Genomic DNA, 21,565 nt, shown 5'->3' with positions numbered 1-21,565 from the left:
AGTCTAATACCACCGGTGAATTGCGTTCTTCCATACGACAACAAAGACCTGCAGATTTTAATCTCGCGAAGCTTGTGAAGATACTTGCGGAAGTTTCTTTCTATTTGTTCAGCGACAAACGAATCAGTAGACTAATAGAACTTAATAGAAACACGCTATTATATCGAGCGATATATATTAATCTGACAATTTTTTGAAATTAAAAAGAGTATAATGGCACACATTTTATACATGAAAATAGATATAAATATCTAATGGAACAATAAAATTCCATATCGTTAATAACAATTTTGCGTTTTACACACAATATATAGTTAAGTCAGTGGAACGATTGAATAAAATATATCACTTATGTTTCCTATTCTAAAGTTAGAACTGAATGATCCTCTTGTAAGAAACAAATTCCTCGAATTGAATGGCTTTTTGTCAACGTATTCCGCGTAACATCGCATAACGAAGTCCGTGCAAGAGTACAGTTTTATATATACAGTTGCTCCGAAAGCGTGAAGCGTCGTAACGTTAATAAATCACGCTCCCTTGCAATTTAAATGGCTTTTTTATTTACTCCCGGATCCTATTATAATTCGCCAGTTTGCGCGCCCTTAAATATGTATAACGTGCTAATCAGGGTTGCATTTACCGGATTAATTTTTCATCGGGTACACACGAATTGGCTGTTGCACGCCACGCAATGTAGTATACTTATTTAAAAATTTTCATTTATACATGAAACTCGAGGGACGAATCTCTACTAAAAAATCGAACGTGCTGCTGATGAATCCGATTTTTTCAGGAATAAATAAATAGGTTAAAGTCCTTTTGCTTTTCGTACTTTATTCTGTGAGAAACGAATTTCTATATAAATTGAACGTGCAAGCTGATGAACTCGCTTTTCCGTTGAATGAAATTAATGGTATAAATGAAGCAAATAAAGAAGGAATATTTTTTTATTTTTAGATTTTGCACTCTACTCTGCGATAAAACAGTTTCTATCAAAAGTGAACGCACACATGATGAATTCAGTTTTTCGTCGATCGAAATCAATGGCCAAAATGAAGTAAACGAACAATGAATATTTCTTCCTCCTAAACTTTGCACGCTTTCTCTGTGAGAAACGAATTTCTATAGGAATTGTACGCGCAGCTGATGAATTCAGCTTTTTGTTGAACGAAATTAATAGCCAAAATGTAGTAAATTTTTTCGGGCTTCGAACTTTATTCTGGGAAGCAGGGTTGCTTTTAAGTAAAAACGCAGAATTATCGATTCCTTTTTCAGCGTCTACGCTTTCTAAGAAGCGTGTCAAACGATAATTAAGTGGTTCGCGTGTCTAGCACTCCCGCGAGAAAAACCGAGGAATCACAAATGAACTTTGAAGGCTTCCTTCGAGACTTACGGCCGAGTTCCAGCTCGTCCAGAAATGTGGCAGATCACGAAATTTTAATAGCAATTTGATCAATGCGACCTGATTGTTCCTATTCCATAAGCGAAATTGAATGGATGTCCGATAGAACGATGTTCGTTATGCTAAACGTATTAGACTCGATCACGAATGCTCTAACATATTAAATACTATAAATAATTCCGGGCGGTATAGCTTCTGTCGTTATATCTCGTAAATTATAAATATCGAGAGATAAATATTTCAGATCGATACATTAGAATTGGAAATTACACCGGATAAACGTGATAAAACCATTTTTGTTGATTTTATGACACAGTTGAGACAGATAACCTGTTTATTCTATGGAATGAATATTTAATTAATAATCAATATTTTAGAAGTACATAGATGGATAATTAATACTTTTAGATTGTAGAAGGTAATAAAAACACGAAAAAATTTCTATTGCTGCTTTTATATAAAACAAGAGAAACACGTAACACGTGATATTCTTCCCTTACAACTCTCAACTACTCTCGACATTTATAACATATTAAAATTATATTTATATTCTTGCTCGAAAATTTGTGGCGTATTAGAATCTGACATGAAATATTGACTTTTTTAGGTAAATAAATATTTTATTCGTAACATTATTCTCCTGCAGTATTGAAACTTTAATTAACTATATTTTTAAATGCAAGCTACCATAGTCTTATTTCTTAGAAAAATACACGGAAAAGTTTCTTTTATCCAAAAAGCAAAGACTTAGTTATTTAGCCACCCCAATTCTCCATCGTTTACATTGAAACTAGTTACGCTCGCAAAAGATACACACGCAATTTCCTCGAGAATTGAGGTGTGTTCTCTATATCGTAGATCAGCGATATCGTAGAGCGGTGCGCGAAGCCTAAGGCAAAGAGAAAAACGGTTTGGTGTAAACGCAGCAAGTCATAGTGACGTCGTCGTTGACGACGACGATCCCAGAGGGTTGCACGGCTCTCCAGTGCCGGAAAGTTTGGCAGGCCTAGCTTTTTATCCCTAGACCAGACGTAAAGGGGCGTACTTACACACTCCATAGCCCCTTTTCCAAGTCTACTTCGGCCTGGCCTCTCCTTCTCAACCCTCTTCCCGTTTTCCATCTCTCTCTGCTACGCTTACCACCCCCCGAAACCGATATAGATATATCCGGCCAGAGTTTCCTTTCGTCTCGTCGAGACATTAAAAATCCCTTGCGTTCGAAGTCCTCGAAAAGGGCGCGGTACCCATACACTTTCCCTTCATTCTGTTCCCCCTTCTTCTTTCGTTCGTTGGTACATCCCCTTCCATAAGTATTAGGACAATTATAGGAAAGAAGATAAACTTCAAAAATCTTTAAAAAGTTACTCAAATAACTGGGATTATTGTTTACTTTGGAACCTTGTAATATAAGGATCCGTATATGAAGATTCCATGGGAAAAATATAATAATACAATATAACAATGTGATAAGATCATTTTTGGGGACTTTCTAATTTTTATACTGATACTCGTTTGATAGATCAAAAAGAATTGTTTAATATAAGAGGGTTGTAAGTGGCTACACGAAGAACTCTTTGAACTTAATTTTCTCGAAAATAAAATTATTCTATATCGTCTAATATATATAATATACATTAATAATATATATTATAATAATAAATAAAATTATTCTATATCGTCGATTTATAGAGAATCTACTTATACTCTTTTATAGAGAATCCACCTATACTCGCTGGTACTACTCGTCCTGCAACAAGGACGATTAATTAATATTTATATATATATATATATATATTAATTATTATTTTATTACGATATATTAATTATTATTTTATTTTCCTATAATTTCTGCAAATAACGTTCACAAATCTTTTCTGCCTATTCCCAGTGGCTTTCCTCTCGCCTCGTACGAATATATAATTTCTATCGTTTTCTTGGCAATCATTCTCGGATCAGTTATAACATTTTCTATGTAATCGCTAAATATCTTAATATTTATGAACCGAAGTGTACGTCTCGAGGAACGTTGTTACTTATCGAATAACTTCGACAAAAGTCGCGGCGAAATAGGCTGTCTTCCGCTCTTCTTGTCGCGGCGAATGTCGTTCCTTTAACGAAGAGTTTTCCTAACGGGCGAAAGCTTTTCTCGCGTCAAGATGCCAGTACCAAGAGTAGTTCCTTTTCGTTCTACTGATGCGTGATTTACCGCCGCTCCAGGGGTTTACTGTTAGGGGAACCTCGACAATGAGCGTACCTGTCCTACGGGGTGGCGTTTGTACTTTCGAATCTTCGTGTGTCTCATAGAAGGTTTTTTCTGGAGGGTTGCTCGTCTCTTTTTGGGAGTCTTGTGGTAATTGGAAGGTGCATTGTCGAGAGGTGTTTTTTGGAGGGTAGAGAGATTGTAAGATGATAGGATTGTAAAAAATCCTTCAAAAGTATGTGCATACTTGGTTATTTTTCATAAAATACGTAATTTGACTATAAAAGTACGAGTGGAATTTTATTTTTTACTTGAGTTATCATAGAATATTATAACATGATATTAATAAAATTTATTTTTAGAAGTTAACTTGTTTGATTGTCAACGTGATAAAATAGATATAAAACAGAGAGAGTTTTCACAAATTAATAGAGGGACTCTATCGTCGTTAATTCTAGCAATAACATTTAAAATTGGTTAATACCGCATAAATATGCAAACTACGCAAATGATGTAAATATTTAATTTTCATATATACAATTGACAAAGTTGTAAAATAAAGATAGTAAAAACAGCTTCTGATCATTAATTTACTGTTAACCCATATATTCTAATAAAATCCATGTATCATTAACACAAATGGATATTTGCATGGTCGGATCCTGAATACGAAACACGGGATGTATAAAAAGCGTAGACAAATTACACCGTATTAAATGAAGCGTTCCTTATCTCTATATTTTCTTTCTCCTTTTCAATCTTTCTCGAATGGAATTCAACGTTCTACTTCGAACGCTAACGCACTATTCCCTCCAGTAGTACAAAAGTAGAGGATTAAAGCATTAAGAGATTCATTAAAGCATCAAGAAAGATTCATGCACTCGACACTAAGCATCTCCTTTCAAAAGCAATTTACTGTCTCTTAGTACGCGACGGGAAATTTAAGTCGGACAAGGATTTAGTGATAATTCCGGGAAACGGCTTGACACCGAAAAAAATTCGCGCGCGTTAATTTAAATTTGCCAAATTACGACGCCCCGAGCGCAGATAGCAATTACACGAGTTTTTTTAAAAATGTGACTTCCGTAATGATCGCGTGCATTTATAATTGTCATAAATAAGAGATGCACAATCGTCGCATTGTTGCTGCACTAATATGTTAATTATAACGAGAAATAACATAGTTTCTTCTTTCTTCTTGTATCTTATGATATAATATACTTTACAACTAATCCTTGAAGAGCATAATCCGCTATTAAATAGTTTAAACAAAACGCAGAAACACGCTTATCTTTATTTGAAAATCAAATGCTTGTAATCATCAGTGAAAATAATAGCTTTTGTTGTGTTATTAATTCGTTCTTCTGCCGTCAATTTGAAAATATATTCCCGCAAAATTAATATCTGGTAAAATGTTTCTAGGGAATTAAAATTTACTGTTCAAACAATTTCCGTATTCGCTCTCCGCAATTCTACACAAGTTACATTTTCCACGCAAGGAAACACATTTTTGAGCAGAGTATTTCCCGTTATGCTTACAACTGACACTCATGTATCACATTATATAATAAAAACTCTAGAACAGAAGAAAAGCAAGCGCGGAAGCAAGACATCCCAACATTGAACTTCATAATTCCATACTGCAAACCATCTAACTTGCCGATCCGAAAGCAACTCGATTCCAAGCATTCCATCATATAAAAACACGATCGTATTTCAACAATTTCGGTTCACCACCTCGCAAGCAATTCCACGAAATTCTCTCTCTCTCTCTTTCTCTCTCACTCTCTCGACCAACATTTTCTTCAAACGATCACAAGACACAGTCTGAACCTACGTGAACGGGAATTACAGGAAGTTTCAACGGTATTTCGTTTCCTAGCACGTCGAGGCGGCTTCGTGATCATAAGACTTCGTCACCAAAAGAGAAGGGAGGAAAAAAATTGGAAAAATATGAAAGAGAACAAAAAGTGAGCGAAAAACAAGGACAAAAAAGAAAAGAACGAGCGTAAGCGAGGAACGAGACCTGGTTCCCGGAAAACAACGGGTACCGTTACGGGTTCCCATGGCTGGAGCGCCTTAGTCGAACGTTGAACACGACGTATAAGCGAAACATAGCTTGTAATCGGTATATCGTGGTCGATCGTTGTAGCTCGATAACGCAAAGCGCGGATCATCTTGCGAGCAACGCCTGGCATTCCTACGCTAATCGCGACACTGTTCCTTGGACGTTGTTCGTGCACTTCGTGCAGTCGGTATTGTGTTTTTGAGGACGAGCAGAAGTCGAGTATCGGTGTTGAATAGCTCTCGAGATGGATCGTTGCGCCGGGTAACGATTTAACCCCCGCGGAAAATGACAAGCACCGAGCAGATGATCCTGAGAGATTCTGGTGTCTCTTCTTCTGTGAGGTTCTGCGAAGTTCGTGGTTTCCAAGTCATTCTTCATTGTTCGGTCGACCACGTGGGAACGCCGGGAATAATATCGCCCGGTGATGTACCCCGGGAATCTCGAACATTGGTGATTGTTGTTAGCCTCTTTTTTTCTGGATCGCTTTCAGACACAGCGTTCGTTGGGAAAGATCGACAAAGGATCGATCGAGAAAGTTGTGGGAAGATTTAGATGGCTTCACGCGGTTCTTTTTGCGAGGAAATTATGTGAAGCATGTTTTTATATCGTTGAATAGCTCTTACGATATTTGTTAAAATGATTAAATTATACAATTGAACCAATATTGTTTTCACCAATATTGTTGTCGAAAAATTTCATGTCATAGATTAGAAGTATTAAGAGATCCTTTGGAATAAATTTGATAACGAGATAAATGAAATTTTGCAAGTAAATTCTACGAGTTACGAGTTACCAAATTATCCTGCTCGTGGTAAAATTGTAAAATTACAAAGAAGAGTTCTATAATTCATAACAATTTGTTAATATTCGTATCATTAATTGGTAAGTTATTATGCAAAGGAGTTTTAAATATTCACTTTGGATTTGCGTTTTTTATAATATTCTGCAAGTTTATTAAAGATTAAATTATGATGAAAGCTTCAGCTAAAAAAATCTAGTTCTAGATTTCTTGTAGAGAAAGTTCCTCCTATTTTTATCAGTGCCTAAGTATTTTGTAGCGCTAATTAATTACGAATGTTGAACGGAATTTATACGGATACATATTTCTACCTACAAAGAGTAGAAAATTAAAAAGAGAAGATCGAAGCCAAGAGATAAAAATGTTAATCTGTAACGTAGAAAATAGTTACAATTTGTTTACATTATTCACGAAATATGCAGCGTTAGCAAAACTCGCGTCAGCGCTAAATGTTACGATTTAACCGGAGCGGAAGTTAAAGTTGCCGTTCCTCTGAAACAGCGTACTGCCGCTTGCGCGCCAAAGTTATAATTATCGCACCTAGTATAATGTGCGTTAAGTGAAAGGTTCCCCAGGTTCCTAATGTTACCGAGCTTGACACTTCTGACGCGAAGAGTAAGAAGTTATCTTTGCGAAACAGCAGCGATTCGAACGCAGTTGAAGCTAACGTCACCAGTTAAATCTAACAAATACGAAAGAAGAAAGAATTCGGTTCACTTTTAAAATACCAGTGACAAATAATCGACAGTGAACTTATGTACGGTGAGACGTTTTGTCACTTTTCCACGAATAGCTTCGCAAAAGCACCACTTCGATTCTTCTTTCCCTTTCTAACGACCCTTTCCAACGACCATTTCAAACTCCAGCTCTTCCTTATTGTAATCGATTTCTCAACTCAGCGAAAGAAACTCGCACCTAACAAACAGCAATCCCTGAAGAGGCTTAGGGCGTGTCGAATTCAGTATTTCGATTCTGGGGATTCTAGTTACATGTTTGATTTACAAATGGCCATTGATATTTATAATATTCGTGGCTGTTGATAAAAGAACCTTGAGGAATTTTAGATTCTGTTTATACGTATTCATTTAAAACAACATATTTTTTCAAATAGCCTAATAGAATAGTTTTAAATATCCTAGAATTTTAACTCCACCGAATTTGCAACTAAAGATAAAGTAAGATCGTACACGAAACTTGCCTATCTATCAATTTGCAAGTATTCGTTACAACTATGTTTTCCTCTCACAATTTCTCACTTCAGAAAATGAATGCTTTCCGCACACAAAGCATAATCGAGATTCCAAGATCTCTATGTTTCCTTACCTATAAAAAGTCCTATACTAATCCCAGAATCTCCACGAAGCCTACGAAATAGTAGGCGCTAGAGATGATCGAACAATTCCCACGAAGGCAACAAATTACCCGATAATTCATGATTCACTCCGCTCGAAGTCAACGTGGTCCAACGGATATCGATCAATCAGCCCATCGTATTTATAGATACCGATCCAGGGTCAATGATTTATCTTGCACCGTGTCATAACGTACCTTTCTAACACTCTTCCACAGACATCACACGAACGATTTCACTGGCTATAGTCTTTCTTTCTCTATATCTCGTTCTATCCGTTTCTCTCTTTAGAGATACGCTCGTGAGAAATCCGTGGCGAGATAAGGAAGCGTAGACAGACTCCTTCGAGCTGTTACCCGGCATTGTTCGCCGCTGACAAAGCTTCTTCTATCAAGAGGTATTAACGCAATTAACTGATGTATCCTATACAGGACTGCTCTTCGGAGGCGGCCGTAAAACGTTCAGGCAAATGACGGTCGCGAGGGACAGCAGGCCGAGGATACGCTCTCTGAACGGTATCGTAATTAGTATACAAAAGCGACCTGCCGCGTAATTAAATGGCCGGCCAGCCAGTGTGAATCTTTGGGCTCGATCTATTTGTCCCTTTGGATAGCTCAAATTTTGTTGCCATTCTATGGCGGTTCATTTCATCGAGGGGCAAATTGAGGAGGACCTTTGACACCGCGTCTATATGGGATGCTAAAGAGCTTTTCTATGGCGTTAAAGGCTCAACTCGCCTCGTTGGCTGATCCTGTAAATGGTGTTACTATGTAGTAACATCCTGGATAGGTTTTGTACGTGGTATACAGACGTTTTGAGAGGATCGTTTTTTTAACAAGGGAAATATGAATGACCAGTTAATTCGAACAATGATTTAAGGTGTGAGAGTTGTTATTGGATCAATCCTTTTTCCTCAAATAATGCTTCTTTGTATCATATTTATATTAATGTCGTATATTTCCATGAATTGACTAGTACATTTAATTATTTGCTACTGGACCTTGGTCGATGTGACCAATTATCATAATAAATAGTGATTAGACTACGCATACTGAGTGAAATTAGTCGTGTACTCGTCCTTAATTTGATTACATTAACCGCCACATTAACCCGATTTAAAAAATTCAGAATGTTCATGGACATAACGAAGACATAAAATATATGTCACGGCGATGCATACAGATTGAGGTTTACAGTACTAAAGAGACAACTCTAATATTTGGAACGGAAAGAAAGATGTAGGTTTCATATCCAAACGTGCAAAAGTTTATCGCTATGAATATTAGCCGAATTTATTTTAAAATTGCACGTTTTAAAAAGCGATGTGATTTGGAATTACTTTCCGTTGGTTTACTCAAATGACTTAAACTGCTTTTTTTTCTGCATGATTCATTGCAACAGTTCCTCCAATTATCAACGCGTATATATAACGCTTTAGGAATTAATAAACTTTGCTATTAGGATTCACTCTGGATATTCACTTTTGCCAAAATTACCAACGATATTAAATGTTTTGATGCTAATTCGATAATTGGGGATTGTGGAGCTTCTCTATCGCAAGGCTGGTTGATTCTTGAAAATCCAGACGACAATCTCGCGTATCGAAATCATGCGTCGAACGATAAATTAAATAGTAATGCCTGGGAAACGTCATTATTGCGTTGCCACAGGAATCTTGTTAGTGTCGACAGTAAACACAATGACAAATTAAATAGAGATTTCGCGACCGCGATCGTTACGTTAGAGGCGCAGACCCGACGATGTTATTAAATGCCGGAACGACAACTCGTTTCCCGGACAGTGAAAAACAGAGCGTCAGGAGAAAATGGTAACGCGAGGATGATTTTTGCCTGACCTGGTCTGTCATCCAAATTGCGTTTGATTTTTTTCGACGGGGATTTTTTAATATCGGCCTATAGCCGATTTCTGGCACGCTGATAGGTAAACGAGCGCACGAGTTTCAGACCGTTATTGATTCAAATTTGCTCAGTCAGTGAAAAATACTGCATTGAACGTAGTTAAATGCGAATACATTTTTTTAGTACGGAAATGTGAACGATTGCATTAAGAAATCAACGTTATTTTGAATAAAATCGTTCGATTCACGTTAAAATGTGAACGTCGAGAAAATGTTAAAAAATCAAAATTGCTTATTAGAAAAGCGATTCACGTTCGAAAGCGGCGTCGAATTTCCAAAAGTCGGGTAACACGGTGAGCCGATGACGTACTTTCTGTCCGCGAGTCGACAGGAAAATTTCCTCGAGCGCAAGAAACTTGACAGGAATTAGATTAGAAATTCTGGAGAAAAGTGTCCGGGTGATTCTTGTCGACTCGTGTCCGCCCTTCAACAAGAATCACCGTGAGAAATTGCGAGGTCCGCGATGATTCCGGACGAACGTGAGGTGTGTCGCGAAGAACGAAACGAAAGTAAAGTAAAAGAAAGAAGAAAAACGAGGTGAAGTAGTCGTGAAAGGACAGAGGAGAAGAATCGTCCACCGTACCTTTGGAAATTGTTTTACAGTTTCTGACTAGCGAATTATGGCCACGTCTTGGTAGCACTTTTCCGATATGATAGACTGAAACTCATAGTAACGTAAGTCGAGATTTTAAGAATTTGAATCTAGTCGTATTTCAACTTTTAAAAGTATCATCCCTTTAATTTCATAATTAATTAAGTTAGAAATTTATTCGCCATCGCGTAAAGTCCTCATGATAAATCTTCATTTTTCAAATGAAAAATTATGATAAACTTTTTATGACAATAAAGGCAGAATATTATTTCAGGACACTAATAATAATTTATAGCATGATTCTTGAAGTTGCGCAAATTCTTACTAGAAACTTATACAGTCATGTATAATATATAGCAATTATTTAATTTACTAGATGTTAAGTAAAAAAATTGTCTTTTTTTTAATACAATAGTTTTGCGTTTTTTAATTAAAGCAGATTATTTGTTGTTTTTCTCTCAAAAAAGGCTTTTCAAAGAGGATATGATATTATCGTTAATTACCGAAACCGATTACCATATTACCGGACGAATTGGTTCGACGGTTTTTACGCTCGTTAGGTTCAAATTTATGGCAAAACGTACCAGACGTCAGCTAATTTATCAACGTAATCGAAGCTGAAAATAATAACATCGATGATCATCAGGTCTTATTAAACATTGACGAGCGTGGACGCTACGATACTTTCATCTCGTATTCCACATAATTCGTTGTCGCTCGAAATCCATGGATTCGTCGATGCATGCCATTTTATATTTATGAAACATGCTGTAATATTCCGAGTGAATTTCGATGAAACGAAAGTCAGAAAAATACAAAGTTCATTATTCAAAGGTACAATGTTCATTATCTAAAAATGCAAGATTCTCGTGAATAAAAATTTTATAATAATAACATTGAACTTCCTGCGAGCAAACTTGATTGTTTATTCATTTTAAAATCGATTAGAATTGATTAACAGGTTAATTCACGTAAGAAAATATTGTAATTTAAAGCACTAAATTTTAACAATTACGAATCTGATTAATATAAATATTCTCTGTCATCGATTTTTTACTCCATCATTGTTTATCCAATTGTTTTATTATTTTCGATGTAATTTAAACTGTATAGCGCCTATGTTCTTCTCGTAGTGGATATATATTGCAGTCTGTCACAGAACTTTGTTCATATTTATTTTCATCTGATATACGTACCAATAAAAATCGTATTACGTATGAGATGACCTATTAAAAAATAACTGCCGCACTAAATAGAACATGTTCAACCATCCATCTATGATTCTTAAAATACAACTAGACTCAGCCGTGAGACCAAATAAACAATCGTGCACAAACGATGCCACACACCATTGCTTCTGACAATTCATACATTTCCTCCTGACGCCATTCCATTCCCACAACACGAACAAACGACAACGAGCAGGGAATTTTTGCGAGCACCGACCGTCCCTTGACCGGTCGATTTTCCTATTTACTCCAATCGCGGGACCTCTCTTTCAACTGGCTGATTTATTCCCGAGACCCTTTTAAATCGTTCAACAGATTAACTTAAAAGCTTCTTTATAGCACGACTGTTGTATCGTACTAGCTTTTGTACTCACGATTTCCGTGACTGTACCACGACGCTGCCAGCGAAAACGAGATTTCGTCCCTGACACTCTAAGCTCTGGCTTCCCAACTCGACGATCGCGGACGACTTAAAGAGGTCAGCGGTATCATTCGGGATGTTGCTACGGTTAGTTTTAGTTACGGATTTTTAGTATTTGTTTAGCTTAATATAGTTACATTGATGTGTCACGCATAATAAACATACGTTGCTATATTTTATTAAAAATTTTTCTTACTTGTCGGGCTGACAGATTATTTGACCATTATAAGAATTGCCTAGTATTATATTTAGTGCAGATGGTCATTGCCTCAGTTTTATGTGATTAAACATTACATTAGTATTATATTTCAAAATTTCCATTTTTAATGTGCTTGCTTTACCTTTTTAAAAAGACTCTTTCATATAGGGGGGGGGGGGAATCATAGATTATTTATTTATTATGAAAGGGGCTTGTAACTCAAAAAAAAGTTGTGAAACAGCTGCTGTAAATTCACGAAACTTTTCAATATGTTTCTCGATAGTCCTTCGGTAAAGGACACAACACGAAGGGAAAAGAGCAAGAAATTTAACCACATATTAAGGACGCGAGGGGTTCTCGGGGAGTTCCCATACAAATTGGCGCGTGCTAGTTCCCAAGGACCATTTGAGTGGGACCGTTGAAAGAGCCCACCACCGCTTCTATTGCGTGAGTTTCACGGCAGGCAAACTACTGAATTATGACGCGCTACCCCGAGGGACTCTTCCCTTCGTTCAAGAAGTCTAGACATTTTGATTTTATAACGGGACCGCCTGTGTTTCGGATATTTAGCCCTTTCGAGTGCCGGTCCACCCTCTCGACGAAGAGTTTACCTTGCGAGGCCAGCCTCGTACGAGAGGTTTGCTTTTTACTCGAAACATCGTCGCTCGAGCTGCTTCTTGCGTGTTCCACGCAATTTCTACCCCTTACACGATCTTCAAACGAGGTTCTCGCCACGGATTTCTGATATCTAGTGACTCTGAAGTGGGTATCGTTGTTTGTTAATGAGGTATTACGAGGATTTAGGATATGTAATCCTTATTGTGTTACAGATAACCCTCTTTAACACGAATATCCGTATTGTGTTATATCGAGGGTGCGTTATTTTAGAGCGAAATATTATTGGTTGATGAAATATACAGATACGAATACATAAATTGATATTTTGTTTCAGAAATGAGAGAAACAACTGGTGTTGTACAGATTTTTAACAACTTTAAAGGTAAACCAAGAAATAAAAATTCTATTCTACGATTTTTATAACGATTCAATTAAAAATAATAATAAAAATATTATAATAATAAAGATATTTTGTTTCAGAAATGAGAGAAGCAACTGGTGTCGTACAGACTTTTAACAATTTTAAAGGTAAACCGAGAAACAAAAATTCTATTCTACCATTTTCATAATGATTCAATTAAAACTAATAATAATAATAAAATGATATACGACGATACTAAAAATTCATGAAAATTTCCCAGTTCACTTATTTTAATCTTCACTAACATACAAGAATGTTCTAACTTTCTGTTGTATTAGTAGATACACATATTAATGCATTTCGTATCTTATCACGTTGAAACAACTTTATTCTAATCACGCGAAATGCAGATAATACACACCGATGCCTTTATTCTTTGTTACTACACGAAGTGTAGTGCCTACATTATAATATTGGAACTATTTGCGGTTTGTTTATTTGTATTTCCGGTTTGTTTTAATCTGTTTGGTCTGTCCATTTCGTTTTCATTCCTGCTATATTTATTCACATTCACAGTTTATTTACTTCAGTTTTCAGTTTATTTATTTGTATTTTCAATCTGAACAATAAGTTTGTCGTAACATACAACGCGATAATAAACCTATTAAACGGTACATGTTAATGATTTTCATCCTATATAAACAAATTTCAATAATATCCGATAAATTTGACACTATTATTCCGCCTAAACATATTATACATAATACATTACATGACGTTATATTAAAAAGCTTGAAAAATGAATGGAATGTAATATTTGTCGCGGGTTGACAGCCTCATCCGGTGATAAATAAGAGAACAGACATACAGGGTGGGAGGTTCCATTGTCGAAAAGAAAATTCTTCTAGCTTTCATGAATAATGGCTTGATGTCAGGTCCAGGAAGAACCGTGATTCGTATGAGAAAGAAATTGCACGGACAAGTGTTTCTAAATCGACTGTTAACATAATGCGCCATCATTTCGCGTATTTGTCGGCAACTACAGCGTCTGAGTTTTACAATTGAGGATGTAGCTCGTGCTCGTGATGGTACGACTCTTCTTTCATAGCAATCGTGCCGTTAGCTTTTATTCTGGATACGAGACTAGACTGAAGTACCAAGCAAAATGCCGTTATTTCCCTCTAAAATCTCTAATCTGTACATCCTGTGATGCTTTCTTCACCGATAGTATTAAAATATTAAATTGTTCGATGGTCTTCTAATATATAAATAAATGCGTAAATGTAATTCTAGAATATTTATCATTTTTGCACAGATGCCGGAATAAATTGGTCACTAATTCACTTATGAAAAATGTTAGGATAACATCAAGAATTATTAAGAAATTGTTAGAATTTTTAAAATTTATTCCAAGTATTGAAAGAAATAAAAAAGAGAAAAGAATTTTCATCAGGCGGAAAAACAGAGAAACGGCGATCTATTCCGCAAAATGACAAGATTTGATTCGATGGAAATTGTCTTAATAAATATCGGAAATAAACTCTCAAACGACGCGAAAAATATCGAATGTCCAATTCACTTTGATACGCGTAAATATACCACGTCCACGTTTTAATACCAATTCTAAATCAAGATAAAACGTATCGGAAACGAGTGGACACAGTTCGTTATAAAGCTATAAACAGACAATATTCGAATTGAAGTACATAATCCCGAGCGTGTTAACGTCCATCGACGACGCGTTTATGGAACTTGTCTGACGTTTTATTATCCGCGCGAGGACATCGAATTACATTAAGACAGACGGGAAAAAAGAAACAGCGTTTGTGACGTTTCGTAAAATTTCGCGGTGCAGCCGGATTTGCAACGGGTCTGCACGTTCTACGCGCCGAAAGGGTGCCTCTACTTTTTCTTTTCATTTTCTTCTTCATCCACCGTCCCACCCCCGTCTGCCAATTTTTTTCCTTTTTCTCCTTTTTCCTCTTTTTTCTTTTGTAAGTACCATTCATCGAGCGAGCTCTAATTGAAGCGAATTCGCCCTGCGAGAGAGAGAATATCGGGAAAAATTTTTTTCGTTTCGCCGGCCGACAGTGATCTCCACGTGCCGTATGATCGATATCCTGTGGAAGTGTCTGATGCTGTGATTGGACGTAAAAAAAAGGATGAAAAAAACAAGAACAAAGGAAGTTTGGTGGCGGAGAGAGAGAGAGAGAGAGATAGAGAGAGAGAGAAAGAGAGAGAGAGAGAGAAAGAGAGAGATTCGAAGAGGGATGAGATGAAAACGGAAGAGAGACAGACTGGAGGCAGGGAGAGACTATCGCAGAACGACGAATTAAATGACGTTTTCGTATTCAGTCGCGGGGACAGCCAGCACCCCGGAGATGAAAGGGATTCCACCCTGTTTCTCGCACCCTGTCTCTACTTCCTCTTTCTTCGTTCGCGTTCGACTACATCCCCGTTACGTCGAGTTCCTCTCTTTGTTCATCGTTTCGCTTCTGTCTGCTCGTTTATCCTTCAACTGGCTGATCTATGTTACAGTTTACAAGGGATTTTGTCATTTAACCGTGGCTTCGAGAAGAGACACGCGTTTTGGAACCAAGCCACCAGCGATATACCTATGAAATATTACACACACCCGTCTTTTGCCAGTTTTTAAACTTCCACGATCGTTTCGAACCGCTTACGACCAAGTTGCCATGTTTTCTTCGTCGCCGTTTATCTTCACGTTTTTTCATTATTGTTTCGCTCGACGCTTGGCTCGGCGAAAGTTTGATTTTATTCCTCTACGATGGTAAAAGGCCTGAGAACAGAGATAGGTGGTACGTATTCGATTTTCGTTCCGCCGAAACGCTTTCGCGTAACGTCCAGGCCGTAAAGTATATTTTTGAACAGGCTGCAGCGTGAAAGCCGATTTTTTAACGCTACCAAATTTCAACGCCCCGCGCGCTAAACTCCTCGATATCTCATGAATGGAACGCCGAGGACAGCTTACGCTCGATATTCGCCCCGTTTTTCCGGTTCTTTATGACGTCTTATCGATCGTTTACGGCTACCAATGCAACTCGATTTGCCAGTTTGATCGCTCTCCGATCGAGCTCGCTTTCAGGGTTTTCCACGGTCGAACTACGACGTCGTGGTTGTTTATAGAACGTAGGCTTCACCTGTTAAGAGCCAAGCGTAAAAGTTACTTGAACGCATTATTATTGGAAATTCTAAAATAATTTACGTGTTGTTTTATCAAGCAAGTTTTATAAAATCCGAAAGACGAATAACATTATTGTGCTATAAATATTTTCATATATTCACATTATCGTCTAAAGTATGAAAGAAAATTAAGCAAATCCTTGCAATTTTTTTTTATAATTATAACGTTAAGAAACAAAATTTCATAATGTAAATTATGAAAAAGAAAACATGCAAAATGCAAATAAAATGCGTTCATGCAACGTTGGTTCTCAATAGATTGTACGTATTACGTAACGAAACATTCACGAACTTCTGCTTTCGAAAAAAGCTACTGAAACAATACTGAAGCATAAGAAAGAACCATTCTATACATTGCCTCGCCAAAATAGCATCCTGAACGATGCCAGTGTTGAGTAAATCGGATCGAAGTTCTTAATCCCGTGGATTATCGGAGTCTTAATTCCCCTCGGGCTAACCCTATTAGCAACTCTTTTATGGGATTCTGTTGCGGAAACTTAGTTATAATAATATAGTAAAATGCTAAGTAGGTATAATAATGCAAAGACCGTTATTAACATTACATTTGGTATACTAATATTTACAAAAATATTCTATCCAAAATATCATTGTGCCAGTTACCATGCGTATTTACAAGCATATACAGTTTTGCTGAAACATATTCAGTTTCTTACCATAAAAAAGATCGCGATAACTATGTTTCACTACTGTATTAATGAAACTTCAAAGAGTTCTATGTAATAAACACGATATAGACATAAACAAATATTTTTTTACAACAAATATTCCAACACCTTCGCGACAATATACGGAACATAATAGAATAAATAAATTGTCGAAAATTCTACGTATAATCCAGTATAATAACTGTAACTAACAATAAGACTTTTGAACGCGGTTCGAAATATACATACAACTGCTCACCGAATAACAAATATTGCAGGATATATGAAACCGGCTTGGTACGTATTGAAACGGGTCTGGCGGCCCGTTTAATACCAGCACGAAATTAAAATACAAAATTCGACCGCGATGGAACACAATTTCCCCGGGTACGTATACGTATCGTATTATGAATCAGCCGTGGCTGTGCGGATGTGTCCCGATATTCATCTGTTTGTCTATCCGTGCAAATTTTGCGCCCGGTCGCTCTTCCCATTTTCTCTGAACAAGCTCGGCGCGGGACTCGCCGCGCAAATAAACTACGGTCTGATAAATTAGAACCGCCCTTTATCTCTCTGTCTCTGTCTGTCTGTCTGTCTGTCTCTCTCTCTCTCTTTTTCGCGTATTGGGACAAGTACAAGCGCGTGTATATACAGTCTCTTTCGGCGTTTCACGCGTGTGTCACAGCCACCGAATTGATTCGGGAACGGCGCGTGCGGCCGCCACGAATTAACGTAATGGACGGTAGCGGGGCAGACTTTCAAAGCGGCCCTCGAAAATCCTGCCTGTCGCTCGATTTCTCTGTAAACAACGATTAAAAACGTCCACAGACGAGCTACGGCCGGTTTTCAAGCTTGTCTGGAATTCAGCTCCGATTCTACGACTAATTTCGGATGCACGTGGTGACGAGACTGGATATTTTTATTTGTCGCTGTATACGCTATTAGGCAAAATTTCGCTTTGCTTATATAAGAGTTTAAATAATTTAAAGTGTTTCTTTTGTCAAAAGGAAATGGGATTTCTTTTGGAATTATTAATTTATTTAGCGTTTATAATTCATGTTACCAGCGTGATGATCTGAAAAATACTTGTACCTTACAGTTTTATAATCATTTAGAATTTTTTACCGAGAGATACTCTTCTAAACAAGTTTTGAATTTATCGTCTTTCGAAAGCTAAAGAATAGTTAGATGCTACGAATGTCGTCTTTCTTCTAATTTTGAAGAAACAATATAGCACGAATGAAGGGGAACGAATCTCGAATAGAAGCGTTTTGTCTTATAAATGTGTAATAATGTGTATTTTAGTTCTGCTGATTTACGTATTCTTTGCATTTACTTCTTTGCATTTCATTTTTGTTCATTTCAAACGACATAAATGTGTAAGTATCTACCGTGCAGACGGCAAGATATTTATGGTCTCTGATTGCCGATAATAATTTAATACAAAAAGTATCGATTTCGAGTAATAGCCTGAAATCTAATAGCAAAGTGATTTGTATGTTTTAAAAGATTATTACCCGACTTCGTGATTAATAAAAATTGTAATCTTCAAATAGGACGTGCAAAATGTTTTATGCGTTTTAGACACATACTCGCACTGACGTAAGTCACACATTCGTCACATACTCGTAAAAAGACTGGATCTTAATAGCGTAAAATGGGAATAAAAAGTAGATTCAGCATTTTTCATCGTAAAAATTATAACGAAAACCGATGGATGAATTATATTTTCGGAATTTACGGATTTGTAGAAATCCTTTTGCAAGCACTAATAGAAGCTTAATTCGTATGTCATATGTTGAGAATGTGCTGGAAGGTTGGTTTGTTACTTGGGGAGGAAAAGGGTTGAATAATTGAGTTGTTGAACTGGAGTCTGGATATTTTTATACGCTGCAATTGGCGTAGTAATTAAGTTACCCGAGAGCTCGACGAATTTACCTTCTTCCAAGCTTTTTAATTGGAACGACTGTCAATTATAAATCATCGATAAAATAATAAAAAATAGAGAAGTACCTCTTTTATATCAAGGATTTTCAATTTCAGATAAATTAGAGAATTAATTGTGCCAAATATTAATCACAACTATATGTTAAAAATTAATTACAAACAGGCAGTCTTTTCTTTTATAACATTATTTTCCACTTTTTTCCCTCACAAAACATTATAGAAGTAATTAAAGAAAGCTACAGTGACTTACAACAATTTTGTATAAATATATTACGAATATATTATTCGAAAATGTAATATATATAGTTTGTGACTTCTACATATAATTTTCAAATTTCATATTTTTAATATAACAAAATTTCAAACAGTTTTGTATAACACACATAAGATGTTCATAAAAGCTTTCTATGATTATTCGTAAAATACATTCGTGAGTTACCTGTTACATATAAAGAAAGATATATCAAACCAATTAATTATTGTTTTCCCGAATATGTTCTGAAAACGAAATTTTGTTGGAACCGGGCATACAGAGAAAACAACGGGCAGTATTCTCAGACTCGGTCGCGATATTAAATCTGCATGTACATAATGAAAGCAATACGGAACAGCAATCTCGTTGCTAAAAGCACACGTGATATTTGATCATTCGTTGGTTGACCGTGTAAAGTGTTTGAACGATATTAATCTCGGCATTGCATTTAATTGGAAATTGTTTATTCCATAATTTCCAGATTTCCTCTTTTAAAAAAAGATCCTGGAATTGATTTCCTACGTATATACGATCCTTTCATTTGTAAATATAAATTTCCATGATTTTGAACAATTTTAATTTTCTGTTTGTTGCTCTTTGTGTTTGTGGTTTTAATATCGCGATAAATAAAGCTTGTGGAAACGTTCTCTTTATCGTGGTAAATAAAAATCCGAGTATAGCCAGAGAAGAACGATAACTGTAAAAGAAAAATCCACTGAAGAAGCTTGAAACGCGAAATCCAATGTAAAATATATACCGCGACCGTCGAGCAGACTTCCGCGGAAATCATTTCCGGAATGTTGACGGATTTCACGACGATACGGCGAGTCAACGTTTAAACATACTGCAACTCTTCGACGATCGTTCGACTGTACCGCAAACATCAGTTAAAACGTTTCACTGTAAGCGAGTTTTGTTTTTCTCGGTATGGACAAACCGCTTCTTTCGGTATGATAACAGGTTCTATCGACGAAGAGAGCTTCCTTTTGCAATCGGAGGCGCGACACAACCAGGAAAGCCGAATGCAGTGCCATCATCAAAGAAATGACGCAGTAACGTGCCATCTTCGTATTCTTCGAAAATTTCCTGTGATGGGTGTGAAAATTCTATCAAGTATTTGCAGAAGTGATAAAATTTATCTTTGATCGATTTTATGTTGCTTGATAGCTTGTCTGTAGCTTCGATTTTGTTTTATACTTTTTTTATTTTATCTTTAACATTCATGCTAGAACGAACACCTTAGTACGAATGTACCGCTAGTCATAAATATTTTTTCAATTGTTATTTATTACCTTATTATCTATTTACCTTCGATTATTTCCATCTTTCTACTTTTCAAATATTCCAATTATCGTATTTTTTATTTAACTGTCGTACAAATGTAAGAAAATCCTATTTCGTTAATCCTTGATGCGAGAGTTACGCTCTAAGCTATCTGATCACCGTAACGCTAAAATTCCCTTCGAATACTATTACACAAATTATTATTTATCACCAACCGAGCCAAAAATAAAGAAGAAATCAAAACCAGTAAACGTCTCGTCACTTTGACCACGAAACCACTACAGCCAGACAAACAGACTCGTGAACCAGATCGCTCGCCTCAATCCAAAAAAGCCATTTTCGAAAAGGTCTGAAATGAAAATCCATCCTGTACCGATCCAATAACGTAAAGAAACAACGAATCGAATCAAACTAAAAACCAACTAATCGGAAAGACCACCATCTGAGTGGAAGAAAGGAAAAAGAACTAAGAAAGAGAGAGGATTCAATCTTCCCTCAGCTCCGAAAAATTGCATTCCAATCAATCGCAATCGACGGATCTATTTTTCCGCGGATGTCTGACGAACATACGAGCGCCTCTGAGCGCTGGACATCGAAAAGCCACGGGGATTACCTTTCGTTCGCGGCGGTGTAGACGGCGAGCTAAATAGTTCCCCGGTAAGTGCTTTTCGAGACTCTGTAATACGACTCGTTAATCGTGTCAGACGCCGATTTGTCGTTCCTCCGCGCCGCCGCGTACACGGCACGTACAAAACGGACGCGATTACGCGTGCACGGAGACCCTGGTCAGATTTATCGGTCGGACGCAACTCGCACGAGAAACGATCCGACGAAGCGACGCCTCTGGCGTGTTTACTTCCACAGACCTCTGCCTCCTAGCTGAGAAGAGCTGGCTACCTTGCACACCTTTGGAAAAATGCCTCGTTTCAACCGACCGATTTATATCGCTGTCGCGATGTCGAGTGGGTAGTTTGCCACCAATCGAGACGGCAAGTTGCCTTTCTCCGAACTTTACCACTGCCGAGGAGCTTTTGCTTTTTTAAGTTGCTACTAT

The 21,565-nt window shown here is 36.9% G+C and overlaps 1 protein-coding gene and 1 long non-coding RNA gene across 3 annotated transcripts in view; one reads left to right on the top strand and one right to left on the bottom strand.

Moving 5' to 3' along the window:
* The window catches only part of LOC117237775 (plexin-A4), a 425,345-nt gene that overhangs the window by 31,357 nt on the left and 372,423 nt on the right, over positions 1 to 21,565 (bottom strand). The gene's annotated exons all lie outside the window — the stretch shown is intronic.
* LOC117237837 lies at positions 11,923 to 13,198 on the top strand. The gene is made up of 3 exons (XR_004494067.1): positions 11,923 to 12,067; positions 12,463 to 12,941; positions 13,010 to 13,198. It is a non-coding gene; the product is annotated as an uncharacterized LOC117237837 (long non-coding RNA).

This window comes from Bombus vosnesenskii, unplaced genomic scaffold (genome assembly GCF_011952255.1).
Source record: "Bombus vosnesenskii isolate JDL3184/JDL3185 unplaced genomic scaffold, Bvos_JDL3184-5_v1.1 scf7180000013264, whole genome shotgun sequence".
NCBI classification, from domain to species: domain Eukaryota; kingdom Metazoa; phylum Arthropoda; class Insecta; order Hymenoptera; family Apidae; genus Bombus; species Bombus vosnesenskii.
The sequence above is the reverse complement of the archived record's forward strand: the minus strand, read 5'-3'. Positions and strand labels throughout refer to the sequence as shown.